The following is a 15,340-nucleotide window of genomic DNA, read 5'->3' as shown; positions in this document are numbered from 1 at the left end:
GTAACCTGTCTGTTCCCACTATTCGGTGTTGGGGAGTGTATTTTTGTCAATAAACCGGTTTTTCCACTTTTCCTCCAAGGTATTTTCCTTCCCGAACCCAGGGCTTGGGGGGGGGGGGGGGGGGGGGGGGAAGGGGTGGTGGAGGTTTTGGTTTAGGGGACTCCTTTTGGAGGTTCTTCTCTAATTTATTCCAAACCAGGACAAGAGGGAAGTGAAAATTATTCTTTTAGTAAAGGGAAATGGCTAAACAGTTTTAGCTGAAACCTGCTAAAAACCATTTGCCCCTGGGCAGCCACAAAGCAGGAAAATATCACCAGAGAAGGAGAATATTTCAAAAAGTCATCTGAATGAAAGAAACAGAAAGTTATAATGGCACTCCTGACTTAACCTTACCAGCTACTGCCACTGGAGCTTACTATAATACTGTATCTTATCTGACCCAAATCCTAAGCCAAATAGTTTTGTTCTCTGTTCCTTTATATTTTGCTGCTGGCTACAGATAAAACTGAGCATGTTTCATTCAAAGAATATTAGTGTCTAGATAGTGATTGTTCATCCACTCATAGATACAAAAGAAATAGTAAAGGGTTTTGCTTCAACATAATGACTTCATCAAACAAATCGAACACAAGTAGCTCAGTATTGTAGAAACAAAGAGAGTTTTCATAAACTGAAGAACAGGAGGATAGGGATGACTATTCCACTTTTATGAACAAAACTGGTGATATCTTTGATAAAAAGCATCATAAATAAAAAAGCTGGGCCTTATTAAAATGTGTCTTGTCTCTGTAATTTTGCAAAAGATGGTGTAAATCTTTGGAGCTATTTTGCTTATATCCTTCAAAATAAAGGGACTCTTAATTCATAATTTATAAGCACAGCCACTCCAGTGAGTGTTCCTGCAGGCTACTCTGACTACCTTAACAACCACCAGAGAATGCTCAGCAGAAACATCAGTGACCCTTCTGAACATAAATAGGTTTTTTCTCCTATGACTTGATTTTTTTTTTCTTTGGACTGTTAAGTGCTTTGTCCTCTCCTACTCAGGATGTAAGCTGGTCATCTCCACGCTGTTGTGAAGATGAAGATAGTGGAAATCACACAGACACAACTTCACTGCTCCGTGCTGACAGGGCAGAGGCAGCCTGTATCGATCGCCACGTCCAACTGGTAATAGGAATGTAAACTCAGCCTTGTGCTGCTCTCCATCAAAGCAATGCAAGTCAAGCTTTCCTTTTGCACAGGCCTGCATTCATTTCTCCAGTTGTCAATATGTCCTGATAGAGCTTTTAGAGACTTATCAATATTTAACTGCACTTCTATTGACTCAGCAATTACACGGTAATTGATTTAAGATTGATTATCGTCATGTTAACATTTTAATGGTCAAAGAGTAATATAACTAACTGAACATGATATTATTTTATTCTTTTATTACCTTTGTCCGTGTGTATTATTGTTCCTTGTCACCAGATTTTAAGTTTTATTTAATGTTGTATTGTTGACCAAAAATAACTGATACTATTGTTTATAGATTTGCTCTATGTCAGCATTGATTCTTATTTTTACAACATAACGTTTTTATTATGATTAAAACATTCAAGTGGATCTCTTCAGAATATCTTGTTACTAGTTAAAACATATGAAAAGTGTGAGTACTGGCAAACAATCAATTAATCCCCTGTGCCACACATGAGGCAGTTAGCTAAAGGATAAGACAACTAAGTTATTTTATCAACTGCAGTGCTGTATCCAAGAGCTGGGTTTGATGAATGATGCTTTTCATTAATCAGTTTTATTGATTTCTTGCATGGAGAGCTCTGAGCCCTAGCTGGGGCTACAGCAGGTTTGAGCTCTGCCAGCTGTGGAGATATAAATATCAGCCAAGAAAAATATTGAAAAAATAAAACCAGGAATGTGGAAAGATGGAATTTTTTTCCCCGTACAAGTGATTAATTCAGTCCTACTAGTGCTGCTAACTCTTTGTTTCTCTTGGTATATGAGATGTGTGAAGGCTGTGTGTGATCTGTTATGTACAAGAGCAGTAGGATATGAGGGCAGCACCAGCTGCAGCCAGGACCAGGCTGGAATTTTACCTGTTAGACAGGAGACAAAATCACAGATATAGGGCAACTTTTTTCCCCTTTTTTTTTTCCTTTTTTTTTCCTTTTTTTTTTTTTTTTTTATTTTTTTCTTTTTTTTTCCCTGAACAGCTAGCTAAAAAGATAGAACAGAAAAAAATGAGAAGAGAAATTAGATTACAGGTGTTCAGATGTTCATTTTCCATCCAGTCTTTTCTGAGATAATCAGAGACTAATTTAAGAAAATCTAACACTATATTTTTAGCTGTCTTTTGTCGTGACTTACCTTGCTGGGGCACTTTCCAAGAAGCCACTTCTGAAGTTTTTCTCAAGATACAGAGGCTGGTTGCTCTCACAAATAGACCTTGGGAGACTGAGTGTTAGATCTGGGCCTTAATCAAAGGGAAAAAGGAGTAAAGGAATCTTCAAAGGATGCCTCACTATGCAAACGAAGAGGTCTGTGTGCTGTTTCATTGCAGAGTCTATTTTTTCACTGGTAACAACTGAAAAATTATATTTTCTGTAATGCAGTGGACAGGTTTGAAGTTTTTCAAAGTTCATTAATCCTGCTTTAAAAAGCTATCAGAAAACTGCCAATGGCTGGGCTCCTACATCAAAGATGACAATGGTTCCTCTTCAGCATTGTCACTGTAGGATTTGGTCAGACATGTGATGTATATTTATATTTATAGTCATGGATGTATATTTGTGATGTTTTCTCCTGTTCCTTATCAACCATTGTAAGTTTTCTAGCCTTTAGGTATGAGCAGTCCTGCAGACATCTTTTCACCAAATCACAGAATTGTTCGGGTTGGAGGGACCTCTGGAGATCCTCCAGGCCAAGGCAGGGTCACCTGGAGCAGGTGACACTGGAACATGTCCAGAGAGAATTGGAATGTCTCCAGAAAGGGAGACTCCTTGACCTCCCTGGGCAGCTGTTAAGTGCTCTGCCACCCTCAGAGGAAAGTTCTTCCTTATGTCGAGGTGAAACTTCTTGTGTTTTAGTTAATGACCATGACCACTAGTCAGAATTTTATCTTATCAATGTTAGAAGGAATGGAAGGTCTCCTAATGAAAAGGAATTTTATGTGTCCTCCTTTTTTTTTACTCTCCTTCCTTTCAGCTACTCCTTCCTTCTTCCCAAAGCTGAGGTTTAGTCTGATACGGTATTTAAGGTGGCATGGGTAAAAATAAAATAGAAAGAAGTCCTTTAATATTAATACAGGTAGTTTAATTAGCATGTAGTGAGAAAAATAAATCATCAGAACTTTCGCTAAATACTAAGGTTGCTTCTATTGTGTACAAAGATTCCTTGAGATGTGCAGCTTCCACATACCCACCTTGTGGTGGCATTTCAGCACAGCAGCTCAGGCTAAGCGTGGTAATTAACACTTGCCATAATAGTGATATGGTAAATACAGCTTCAGGATCCCCACTGCCATATGCAGTGTCCAGCATCAAAGACTTTCCATGTAAACTTCTCATCAGTCAATGAATGCCAGGACACAGAGCCTCTCCCAGCTGCAGGATGGGATCCCATCCAAAACAATCTGGTGGGTGTAGGTGAATCCACGGACGGCTGGGACAAGGAATTCTGCCAACCTGTGTATTCTAGAACATTTGGGTTTATTGCAAGGGTCGTGGGTAAAAGGGTCCTTCCTTCAGCCACCAGCCTGGGCTGGAGGGGAGTCCCAAAGAGAGAGGGAGAGAGAACAGCAGGGTGAGAGCTGAGAGAGAAGGGAGTGAGAGAGCAAAGGGCAGGGGGAGAGAGCAGGAGAGAGCAAGAGCAGGGGGAAGAGGAAGCGTAAGAGCGAGCTAAGAGCAGCGGGAAGGAGAGGAGGAAGAGGTAAGAGAGCGAGGTCTTTGTTACAATACATTATATCTTCTTTTGTGATGAATATTCTAATTTTCAGTGACCAACCAACACAAGATACAAAATACTATAGAATCTACATACAGCCTATAAGAACTACTATATTATCATACTGTGTTATATTTTAAACTCTAAAAACTACTCTTTAAACTTCTGTTTTGCTACATTGACCTTTGGATCCCTTAGCCAGCAGAAAGGGATTGTTCAATCCAAAGGGATTCTCCTTCAGCTAGACCATTGTTTTCAAGTTATATAGTAACTAAGACTTAGTATCCTACAACTCAGAGTAAGCTTTCATTTCTATTTCGATTATAGGTTTCATATTTTCAGAATCTTTTGCTAAGTAATCATATTTATAAGGTTTCCCTGATTCATCTTCCCCAACAGGTGGTCTTTGAACAATCTGGTGGTCTTTGTGATCTTGCCCAGGCTTGTACTAGGAACTGGGGTTCTTAACCTTAACTTGAGCCAAGTGACAAAACACCATCATTATCAAATAATGTGAGATGTTGCATGAGTGCAGGGAAGCTTCAAAGGCAACAGAAAGCTTTCTTAAAGAGTCCAGGGAATTATTCCTGATGGTTTGCTAAAGCTTTTTTTTTTAATATTGGTTGAATCACTATAGAAAATACCTCATACTAAGGCTCTATTTTGTAAAAAAGAAAAACGAAACCATAGACATTCTTACAGGATTGAAAAAAATAGGTCCTCCTCCCTCAGAAATAATCACTCTTAAGAGGCTGGTTTTGAAATTAATTTCATTTCTGTCTTGCATCCAGACAGAAATTAGATGTGCATAAACAGCCAGGAAACCCTTTTCTTCTGACCTTGTTGCAATTTTCAACTGCTTTGCACAGTTACTAAACCAGGCCTGGGCCTGTAAGATCATTTGGCTCCCCTCATTTGCTGGAAGTAAATTAGGACAGTCAGAAAAAGTCAGTGTGCTGCCTCAGAAAACGTTTCTGTGTTCAGGATTCCTCTGCATTCAGTCACTTTGGATAAGGAGTATCAGGTGAAAAAGCTGATTCCTACTCAGTCAGACTACTGATGGGGAAATAAATAAAACATTTTAAAAGGATAAGCCTGTCCACATGTCTACACCTAATTTTAGAACTTAATGCTTTATTTAAAAATCTTATACGTAGGTAGAAAATACTGAATTTCACATTTAATACTTCATTTTAATTAAATATAATACCAGGGAAAAAAAAATCTCAAACAAACACACTGCCTGTAAAATAAAAAGAAAATAAACCAAGAAAAAACCTGATATGACAGAGTTGTAACTCAGAGTCTCCTTTTTGAACTACCCTGCATGAAACTGAGGAGTTGAAATTTTAGAGTCATTGGGTGTCATGGTTTTATTTGAAAGTAGAAGAGGCTGCAGCTGCCTCAAATTCCTCAACATTATGTCTGAGGTACCTCAAAATACATATCTTGTCCCTGAGGAAAAAATGATCCTTAAGTTCTGGATCCTTGTTTGCTCCGTGTCTGCAGAGGTTTTTTGTTTCTCCCCTGACATCCACAGCAGACCTCGAGGAACGCATTTTATTTCTTTGTTTGCTTCTTTGTTTGCTTCTTTGTTTCTCATGATCTTTGGGTGAGATTCACGTTTAGCTGTGCTCTCCCTGGCTGACAGTCAGAGCCCCAAAGAAATGTGCTGAGCTTCCAGAGTTCCTGTCTTGTCTCAGACATCTGCAGAGCCCAGGCAGGAATTCTGTCCAGCCTTTGATCCATCTCTTCTCATGCTGCTTCTTCCTAACTTTGTGCAAACTTTAGGTAATTCCTAAATGGATTCTGTGATAATTAGCTACTGCCAGAGATGGCAATAATATTTAATACTTCCCTTTTACGGAGGTTTTTTATGAGGTTAGTGTTTGAAAATTCTGATACATGATATACATCTCTCATTGTGGTTTTAATTCTGCACATTCTGTTTTTTAAAAATGATCAGTGTTTTGTTTCTATTCAGCTTTTTTAGAGTGACTTTTTATACTAAAAAAAAAAAAAAACCACCAAAACCAAAATCCCTTTAAATATAAAGGTAGCACTGCAAAAAGGTTGTCTGTTCAAGTTGGTCAAAAGAAATTGGGCCTGCAGTTACACAAACACCTGTGTCATAATGAGTCTTCTATTTGATACTTATTATAATGTGGCTCTGTAGAGGTAATAGTATTCAAAAAGCTTGAGACATAAGGCAGTAAGGGCAGGACTGAACTTTTAAAATGCTTCTCCTACTTTAGTTTCATCTCTTTGGGGACAATATTAAAAGAAAAAAGAAAAACCCTTAGATATCATTTATTATATGTTGACGTTCCCTGGCTCCAAACGTTGCCCAAACCCAATTCCTTCACTCCTGTGTAACAGAAGGTCCAGGAGCAGTTACTTTGCATGACAAATTACACTGTTACAGCCACTCTGGTAATTAGTATGGAAGGTAGATACATTAGATTGGGGGGGGGGGGGGGGGGGGGATGTATACAAAAGATTAATTGCAGTCTATTAAAATTCTAAATCCATCATCACTGGAAATTTTTGTCATTTTACTCAGGAGCAGAAAAATTTCATTGCATTCATGAGATTAATCCAGTATGTGCTAATCTGCCATGCCAACCTCGTTCCAGTTTGAGGGCCCAAATGTATTATGAAGCATAATTACTCCAGAGCTAAAATCTTAAGGAAGGTTTTGAGGGCAGTGTCTGTGAAACACAAATTGAAACTGCCATGGTTCATGTATAAACAGAGAACTTCATCTCGTACAACCTGTAAAAGCAAGACCTTCTGAAATTGCCCCAAGCATCAAACCAGGAGAAGGGTTATAGGAATGTCCATATTTCATAATGGTTTTGAACACTGCTCGTTTTAAAATGGATTGAAAGACCTCCAAAGTGAAGATGGCCATGCTTTAAATTAAGCAGTTTTAATGTCTTTTATATTGTCGAGCAATTGCACAGTATAATTATTTTTTAACATAATGATGCCTGCAAACATGCAGTATTATGTAGATTATTATGAGTCTATGTATCTCTTTTTTCTGTTCAGTTGTATCATAGAATATGAAAGATTTTTAATAATGTATTGTCAGCCACTGAAGTGTCATAGAAGAGGAGATGGTCTTTCTGGATTAGCCTTTTCCAGGATAGCAGTATGACTTCTGAGAATACCACTCAGAGCCATTTAAATCAGCACATCATTTCTTTCTTTAAGGTAATCATTGAAGCCCTCTTTCAAAAAAGTAACCTGATGAAGACAAGTGGGGTCAAAGCTGACAAAAACAAATTGTTCTTCACTACTGAAAATCCCATTTGGTAATGAAAAGTTCAGTTCAAACCATGGTTTCTGTTCTGAGCTTCCAGAAACTTGTATTTGCTTAGTACAAGTGAACAGAGGTTAAGTGCAAAACAAACCTCTTCTGCCCTTCTTGTCTGGCTGCAACATGCAAAAACAAACAATTAAACAAACAAACAAAAAAAAACACCCCCCCAAAAATTCTAAAAGCAGACAAAAAATAAACAAACAAAAGCAACAGAAAATCCCTGGCACTAACACTTCTTTACTTTTCCATAATATCCATAGCTTAATTTATCCTAAAATTATTATGGCTTGATGATTATCTAACTAGGAACACTCATCATAATTTTCACTGGCTGTTTGCAAAACATTACATCTGGGTAATTTAATGCAAGTTACTTTTGTGAACACTTGCTCAAAATAAAACACACAGACAAGATAAGCAGATGAGACAGCTCATTCCGTGACAGCACTGGAAAGAACACTTTGTGTCTCACCATGTAACTGCTCATAGGAACAAGGTAAAATCACAGGAAATGCACAATGGAGAGTCCTAATGTGCTCAAACAAGTTATCTTTGTTTCTGTATAAATTGTTCTCTCTCAGTAAAACTTTCCCCACATTTTTCCCTGCTGGGATAGATGATGGTTGAAATATTTTCTTCTATTTTGTATGCATAAAATTACATGATGAGTCATTATTTTATAAGCTTAAGTTTACTGTTGGTGTTTACCCTGTCTGACTCATGACCTAATGGGCCTTATGTGCACTTAAGAAATGAGTGGAGGGTATTAAATGTCCTGAAACAATGCTTTGCTATTTGTTTCAGTGTAGATGCTGTCCAGTCATCTAATAACGATAAACATTTTAGCAATGAGATGGCAGAAAAATGAGGATGTCTGTCATTGCCCAGGGAGTGACTCAGATCCGGGATAACACCCCAGAAAGCATTTTGATATCTAGTTTTCATAGCTGGCCACAATCATTGGGGCATAGTTTTGGTTTTTTTTCCTTCTAATGCACTCACTTCTATCTCTGTTCTGGACCAGAATTAATTTCTCCAACTCTGTCTTCTCTGATGTCCTGAACCCTTCCTCCACCACTCTCTAGCTGATAATTCACAGTGACCCCATTCTAGCTTGGGGAGAAAAACAACATCCATTGCTTGCATTCCCATTCCATCTGCCCCTCTGAGGTCTGTGCTCCAGCACAAGGTTGAGTTTGCCCAAGGGATGGCTCTGGACACAAGGCTCCTCCTTCACCTGCTGCTGACTAGGGATGGGCAGAAAGGGGAAAAAGGAGAGGCCAGCGGTGTCATAAAGAGGTCAGGCAATATTGAGAGAAAGAAGAGAAAGGAGAAATGAAAGAGAGACTGGTTAGTGGACAGAAACCATAGGAGAACAGGAGTCAAAAAGGTGAGGGAGATAGTGATGACAGAGATGAGATTTTTTTTTTTAAGTATAGAATAAAAAAGCACATTGAGTTGCAAATTTTGAAATAAATGTTTAGTAGCAGCATTTGTACAAATATGTCCAAAAGTAGAAGAAGGACTCATTGCAACAAGGACTATTTTTTATTCTATAGAGACAAAACAAGCTGCAGGTGCTATAATATTAGACCAAATGAAATAAAAAAAAAAAAATCACTGTTATTCATTAAGGATATAAGGACATACTGAATATTAATCATTTCTACACTAAGTTTGTTGTTCTGTAAATTGGATTTTTGTGTCTGTATAAAAATTTTCCTGAAATTTTTGGTCTCCAAAATGAGAATTTTATCAATTCAGAATAAATAGATGCTAATGTATGGGAAACAGAGCTGGGAAACACAGATTTAAAGAACATGTGAAAGTTCTAAGTAGAAACATATTTTGATCTTTGAAGTTTTGCTGCTCTGTCAACATCATTCATAACTTTGACTGTCTTTTCTATTCTGAAATAGCTGGCTAAGTCATAAAAATAACTAATAGAGATACTGCCCAAAGGTTACTTTAATCATGGATATTGATCCAACAGTAAAACGATGATGGAAAGGTTTCTTAGGAATATATTTATAATCTCAGAGTCTTCCTTCTCCCAGCAGCCATAGGATTTGCTACAGGAAAGGGCATTCCACAGACCGCTCTGCCTTGGAGAGGCCATAACCAAATCAGCCAGAAGTTGTGTTAACTCACATCTGTTTTCTGACTCCCCCAAAAGAGCAGGTATAGTTTTATTTCCTATGATTATCTGAGGTTGCAGTGAAAAAAACCAGATACACTTTTCCTTCAAAGGCTAAAAAGAAATGAAACATTTCTTCCAAGCAAATTTAGAAGGCTAGTTCTGCCATCACCATTCATTGACCCTTCCTTTCAAAGCTCTCTGCATTTGCACTCCATTTTTGCATTATCTAAACACATCTCCATGAACTGGTACTGGTTCAAGGAAGTATCTTAAAATCTTAAAAATCGTATCTTATTTGCATTAATTTTTTGCTTGAAAAGACACTGATCAACAAAAGTTTAAAATGACCACGTGTCTCAATATTTACAGAGGGGAAAAAAAAAAGAGATTGTAAGTGGTGGAAAACAACTTGATTCCAAACCCATTCAGTCTCTAAGGGTTTTTCTGTTATAGTCAAATAGGCCCTCAAACTACCTTCTTAAAATTATGGCTTTATTGCAGTTGGTTTAATGTTTATACAGGAACTGACTCTAGAAGTTAAAAGAGCTCAGTTATCCAGTGTTTGCTTTGCTTCCCCAATTCTTATGATAAATAATACCTTCACGAAAGCAGTGCTTATTTCCTTCAAGTATTTGTAGGCAGCTGTCATGTACCCACTGAGTTTCTGCATAGTTGATCTCCTGTGTGTGTATATTACCCTTCTAAACATTTTTCAAAAGTCAAATGGCACCGTTTCCCTTTGCTGCTGTGCCTGGCAGTGTTTTCTTGTGCCTGGTGGGGAATGGGATGTTCTCTGTGAGATCAGTCAGGGTCCAAGGGAGGCATAGAGAAGGAGTGAAGGAGCAATGCCTCCACCCAGCTCTTTGAGAAGGGAGTAGCCAATGGAGGAAAATAGAGAAGACTGACAAGACTGATGTGATTTTGTCTCCAGTCACCAAAGAGAATTAGTACTTCAACCCTGGAATAGATAATTATGAAGGCTTTTGTGGAACTGGACAGTAAATTAGGCTGTGATGTGCTCAGAAGAGACTAATGACAATAATTCTGCTCCTTTCCTTGATTCTGCTCCTTAATCCTAGCAATGAGAGCATTCTGCAGGCCTTCTTCCAACAGACTGGATTTCACATTTCCCATTACAGTCCTCTGAAGAAAATGTATAGGCAGTACCACTGTTCCTAAATCCTTAGGGAATCAAACACTTGGAGTCAAGTAGAACTAGAGTATGATTATATAAATCTTGTAAGAATAGACTTTAATTCTCTGAAAGAAAGAATATACATTCTTTAATTACTTTTGCTTGCCTTTCTTCACTTTAGATTTTCTATAAATGGTGAATCGTAGATAGGATAATGTTATCTTCCTTAGAAAATGATTGTTAGAACTGTGGAAGCAGGGGTATGGCTGCTACTTTGAAATTCTCCCCTTAAGACAGGGAAAAAAGTTGGGCTGACTCAGAAATTGTCATTTTTAGTGTGCTTCATTTTTATCTCAAAGGCAAATTCTTGTTGAAGTACAAGAGCTGAAAACCTGTGGCTACAATATGTGAGCTACAGGTACAATCCAAAACTGGAGACCAAAGGAAAAGACAGGAGTTTCAGAATGAGGCAAAATAATTGCTAAAATTGACAGTTTTACGAAAAGTAAAAAAAAAAAAAAACAACCTGATTCAAATGTGCATGAGTGTGTCTGTGTTCTTTTATTGTTTCACTAATTAGAATAATAGTCTTCTAAACAGATGTCATAATGACTGAACTAAACTGTGGAGGATTAATGCCAGGTAGATTGAATATGATGTAGTACATGTCTTCTTCCCTGACACATGAAGTACAAGCTTTCCAGAACAGCAAATGTCCTTTTTACGTGTCTGCTCAGGGTCTGACTGTGACTCATCACATTGGGCTCAGCTGAATTAAGTAAATAACGACAGCAAACAGAACACAAGGTGCAGTGAAAAGTTGGCTAAGGCAGAATGGAACAAAAGTAGCAGAGCAGTGTGGTGACCATGATGGGTAAAGAGATTACCACCATTAGGAAAGCAACAAAATGGCAGAATTACACTTCTCAGAGTGACAGAAGAACTTCCCAGCACAAGGCAGCTCTGGGAGCAAGCACGGATTTGATTTTCCTCTTGGGCTGCCTCAGAGCTCAGGTGTCCTGTTCAAACTGGGTGTCCTTGCTCCCACTGGAAGCTGCAGAAGCTCATGCTCCAGCTGCACCATGGCGTCTGGCTCTGCTTTTCCTCAATGCCAAAATACTTTTGGCAGCAATTTTCTTTTTTATTTTTTTTTTCCTTGTTTTTGGAGAAAAATGGAAGATGGCAGAAATGTCCAGATATGGAACTACACTTAGAGAATCCAGAGTTCCCTGTTTGATACTTCAAAGTGCCTTCTTTCACATTAATCTAGGACACAGTTTTAAAGGAAGTGACAGAGAGTCTGTAATTTTATGCAGAATATTAAAATAATTGCTTTCTATAGCTGCTTGCATTTTAAGTCAATTCACTGTCTAAAAAGCTACAATACATTTCAGAGCCATTTTTTTCAGCTGCAACATTTTAAAACACGAAAGTTCCCTTTTTCAGGTTGGTGCAGACAGAATGCACTGAGTAAGAATCTGCCAATTTCCTTTCATGTTTGATCTTTGCTTCCTTGATCATTTCCGTAATCTCTATCACTTTGGCTGTCTATGCCTCCACTTGTAGCATTAACCTTGATGTTTTGTAATAGATGTCTCACATGGCCTTTGCTCTTTCCTGTTCTCTCCCTTAATTTCCTTGGCTATCCACACTAGTGGTTTTCTTCTTTTATAGCCTATTTATTTCCCAGTGTTATGTTCTTTCCTTGGACTCCCATTTAATTAAAGCTGTACTGTCAAGTTGAAAATCACATTTCCATCTGAAAATGTTGTGTCTTCTCTTGTTACACGAAGCCCTTGAGATGACTCTGGCTAAAACAGAGTATCTGGGGGGGTGCGGGGGCTGTGCCTTGCCTTTTGTCATTTCACTTCGCTTCTGTAACATTCCAGCAGTATTTCAGTGCCTGGCATTTCTGCTGCCTTCGACACTTCTGCCACTGGCTGTTTGCAGGAGGAGGAGAGATATAACCCTTCCAGCCTCCCATCATTTCCCCTGTGGCCTTACAGGAATAGGTGAGTCAGGATCAAGTCAGCACTGAATGAATGAAGGTGTATTACTGTGCTGCCCTCAAAGAAAATTAAACTCCAGACCTCTTGCTCCCCCCGTTGTTAGGGAAGGAGCAGGATGGGTATGGGCACTTCTGGGATGTTTTCATTAGTGTGTCATGACTTCTGAAAACAGAGCCACTTCTGTTTGTTCTCTGCTTTTCCCTGCTCTGTTATTATGGACCAATCACTGAGCAAACATCCCCCTCTCAAATAAACCAAATGTCACATAAAGAAAAGCTCTTTTTGTTCATAAGGTCCCTCCATTTGGAGAGAAATAACTCCTGCTGCACCAAACTCTGCATTCTGGGACAGTATCTATTTTTTAAGTTCGTAATTTTAAAAACTTGCCCAAAAGAGTTTTACAATACTATTTATAATACTATTGTCATCCCATACTTCAGCAGATACACTTATACTCACAGCAAACAAAAGACATTGTGTTGCATACTTCAAGCCCATTTGAAAATAGGCACTGAAAATAGTAACAGTGACCCCTCTGAACTATGAATATGGAGATATTTATGTGTTAGTGTAAAACAGAGAGAGAACATACAGAACAGTATTAGGAAATCTGGTGGTGATTCATATCTTTGAGTAACTTATGGTCTTCATAAATCAGCTGGCTAGAAAGATTGACCACAGTAACTCCATAATTGATCCACCCAAGTTCACAAGGACCATTTTTTCTCTCTTTTTTTTTTTTTTTTTTTTTTTTTTTTTTTTTTTTGAGTACTTTATAGTATTGATGGTGGTGAATGCAGAACGTTAGAGGTGTTATAACAGTTAAGATCACTTTGAAAGGGTAAGGAAAGGAATACAAAATAAGGGGTTATCTCTTTGTATGAAACAAAATGCAGAATTTTCTTAATAGAATTATAGGGGTTTCTTTTAAGGTTTTGTACCACTTAGGATTTTCTAGCTAACTTGCTCAGTCGTGTAATTTCCTCTCTCTTTTACTCAAAGCTAATGGATTTTAAAGATTTTTACACAAGAGTGAAGGAGGGTTTCTGAGAACTCAGTCCACTGTAAACCCAGTTCTGCACAGCCATCTTAGCCACTGGGCTCTCCCAGCCTCTATATAATATAATGATTTAAATTGCATACACACCAATATTATGATTTAAATTGCATACATCTTTCAATGGGTATTTAGTCAATTTCAACCATGTTTATCAGTATTTTTGAATAACTGCAAAGACAGATTTTGGCAAAAGACCTTTCATCAAAAGAACTTGCACGTTTGCTTCAATATAGAATGTTTTATTCCTCCTGGTAAAAGAATAAATGCTGTCTGGCCAGATCTCAGTGCTTTCTAAGTGTATTATACTCTATACTGAAAAATATTACAGTAAATAGATGTGAACTAAGCTCTGGAAAGCAATGGTTTGCTCTGTGTGTGGGTGAATTTCTTAATGAAGGTACTGGGTCAGGGTTAGATGTAGGTTAGATGTCTGTTTCCTTGAGAGGGTTATCAGTGCTTTGCCTCATGCATTGTCACAGACCCCAGCTTTAGATCAGGGTGTTATTACCTGGCAGGATTTCTGTTCCTAGTCTGAAAGTGCTCAGTCTCAAACATAAAAAAAAAAAAAAAAAAAAAAAAAAAAAAAAAATCACACACAAGCTTCTTTTTATTTTCGTTTAAACACATTTTTTTCATTTTCTATAAACCTGATAAGTAAAATTCAATTTTTATATTCATTAAAATATTTATTCCTGAAATTTAGACTCCAGATGAATATATTAGGTCACTCTCTTGTTACACAGAGGTAGAAGCCCTTTGAGGGCACCCACAGTGTCCCAAACCCAGGAACAATGTTTGTGGGAGAACTGTACCTGACCAAAGGTCCCACAGACTGCAGTGAATGCCTGACTCAGGCACCAGATGGAGTTTCCTCCCATGAGCTAAATGGAAACATTGGATACCCTCATTACTGGGAAAAAAAGTCAGACTTAATTTCTAGACCACTTTATACAAATAGCGTATTTTAACTCATTATTTTTTTCACAGACATATATGTGCTGCCACTCTGATTAAAATTAGCTGAAATTAGCTGTTGGGAGAAACATAGTGAATGCTTCCAAGCCCTAGAAAGGCAACAGTGGCCGAAGAGCTAATTTAAGGAAATGTCAAAATTAGAAAATATGTCTTTTTACATCCAAAAGTCCCTACATTTTGAGTAAAGATTGAAATAAAAGGCTTTTATTGCTGAAGGGCTTTTAGAGCACTGTGATGTCCTCCACAGTTCTGATGCTATTTGACTTTCTGCAACTTCTTGGAAAGAATTTACAAAGCAAAGGTTTCATTAGTTGCCTCAAAATCCCTGGAACAGACCTTTGGTCTGGACCAGTATTTCCTGAGATTAATGAAATATGATATTTTGAGGATGCTGAAGATTTTTATTATTGAAATTCTTAGTGAAACCCCATGCAACACTGGTGTTAAAATTCTGATTTTTTTTTTTTCCATTGCTGGTAAGAACTCAGATATGTGTTAGCTGGGAAGTGAAACAACTGGAGCAAATAAGAATAATTCCTTTTAGTAGAATAACTATCTGAACAAACAACATATCATTTTCTTAATAAAGCACACAGTAAAAATGTCTTTTTGGATATTCATCTGCTTCTGGATGGTGTCATAAAGATACCAAAAAGCACTTTTTCCACCTGCAACTGCCAAAAGGTTTGTACCCTTTTCTGTCCAGGTGCCTCAGAATGGTTATCCATGAAGCTTTTTGTTCCCAGCTTAA

The sequence above is a fragment of the Sylvia atricapilla genome, chromosome 9 (assembly GCF_009819655.1).
Source record: "Sylvia atricapilla isolate bSylAtr1 chromosome 9, bSylAtr1.pri, whole genome shotgun sequence".
In the NCBI taxonomy this organism is placed as follows: domain Eukaryota; kingdom Metazoa; phylum Chordata; class Aves; order Passeriformes; family Sylviidae; genus Sylvia; species Sylvia atricapilla.
Note: the sequence above shows the minus strand (reverse complement) of the source record.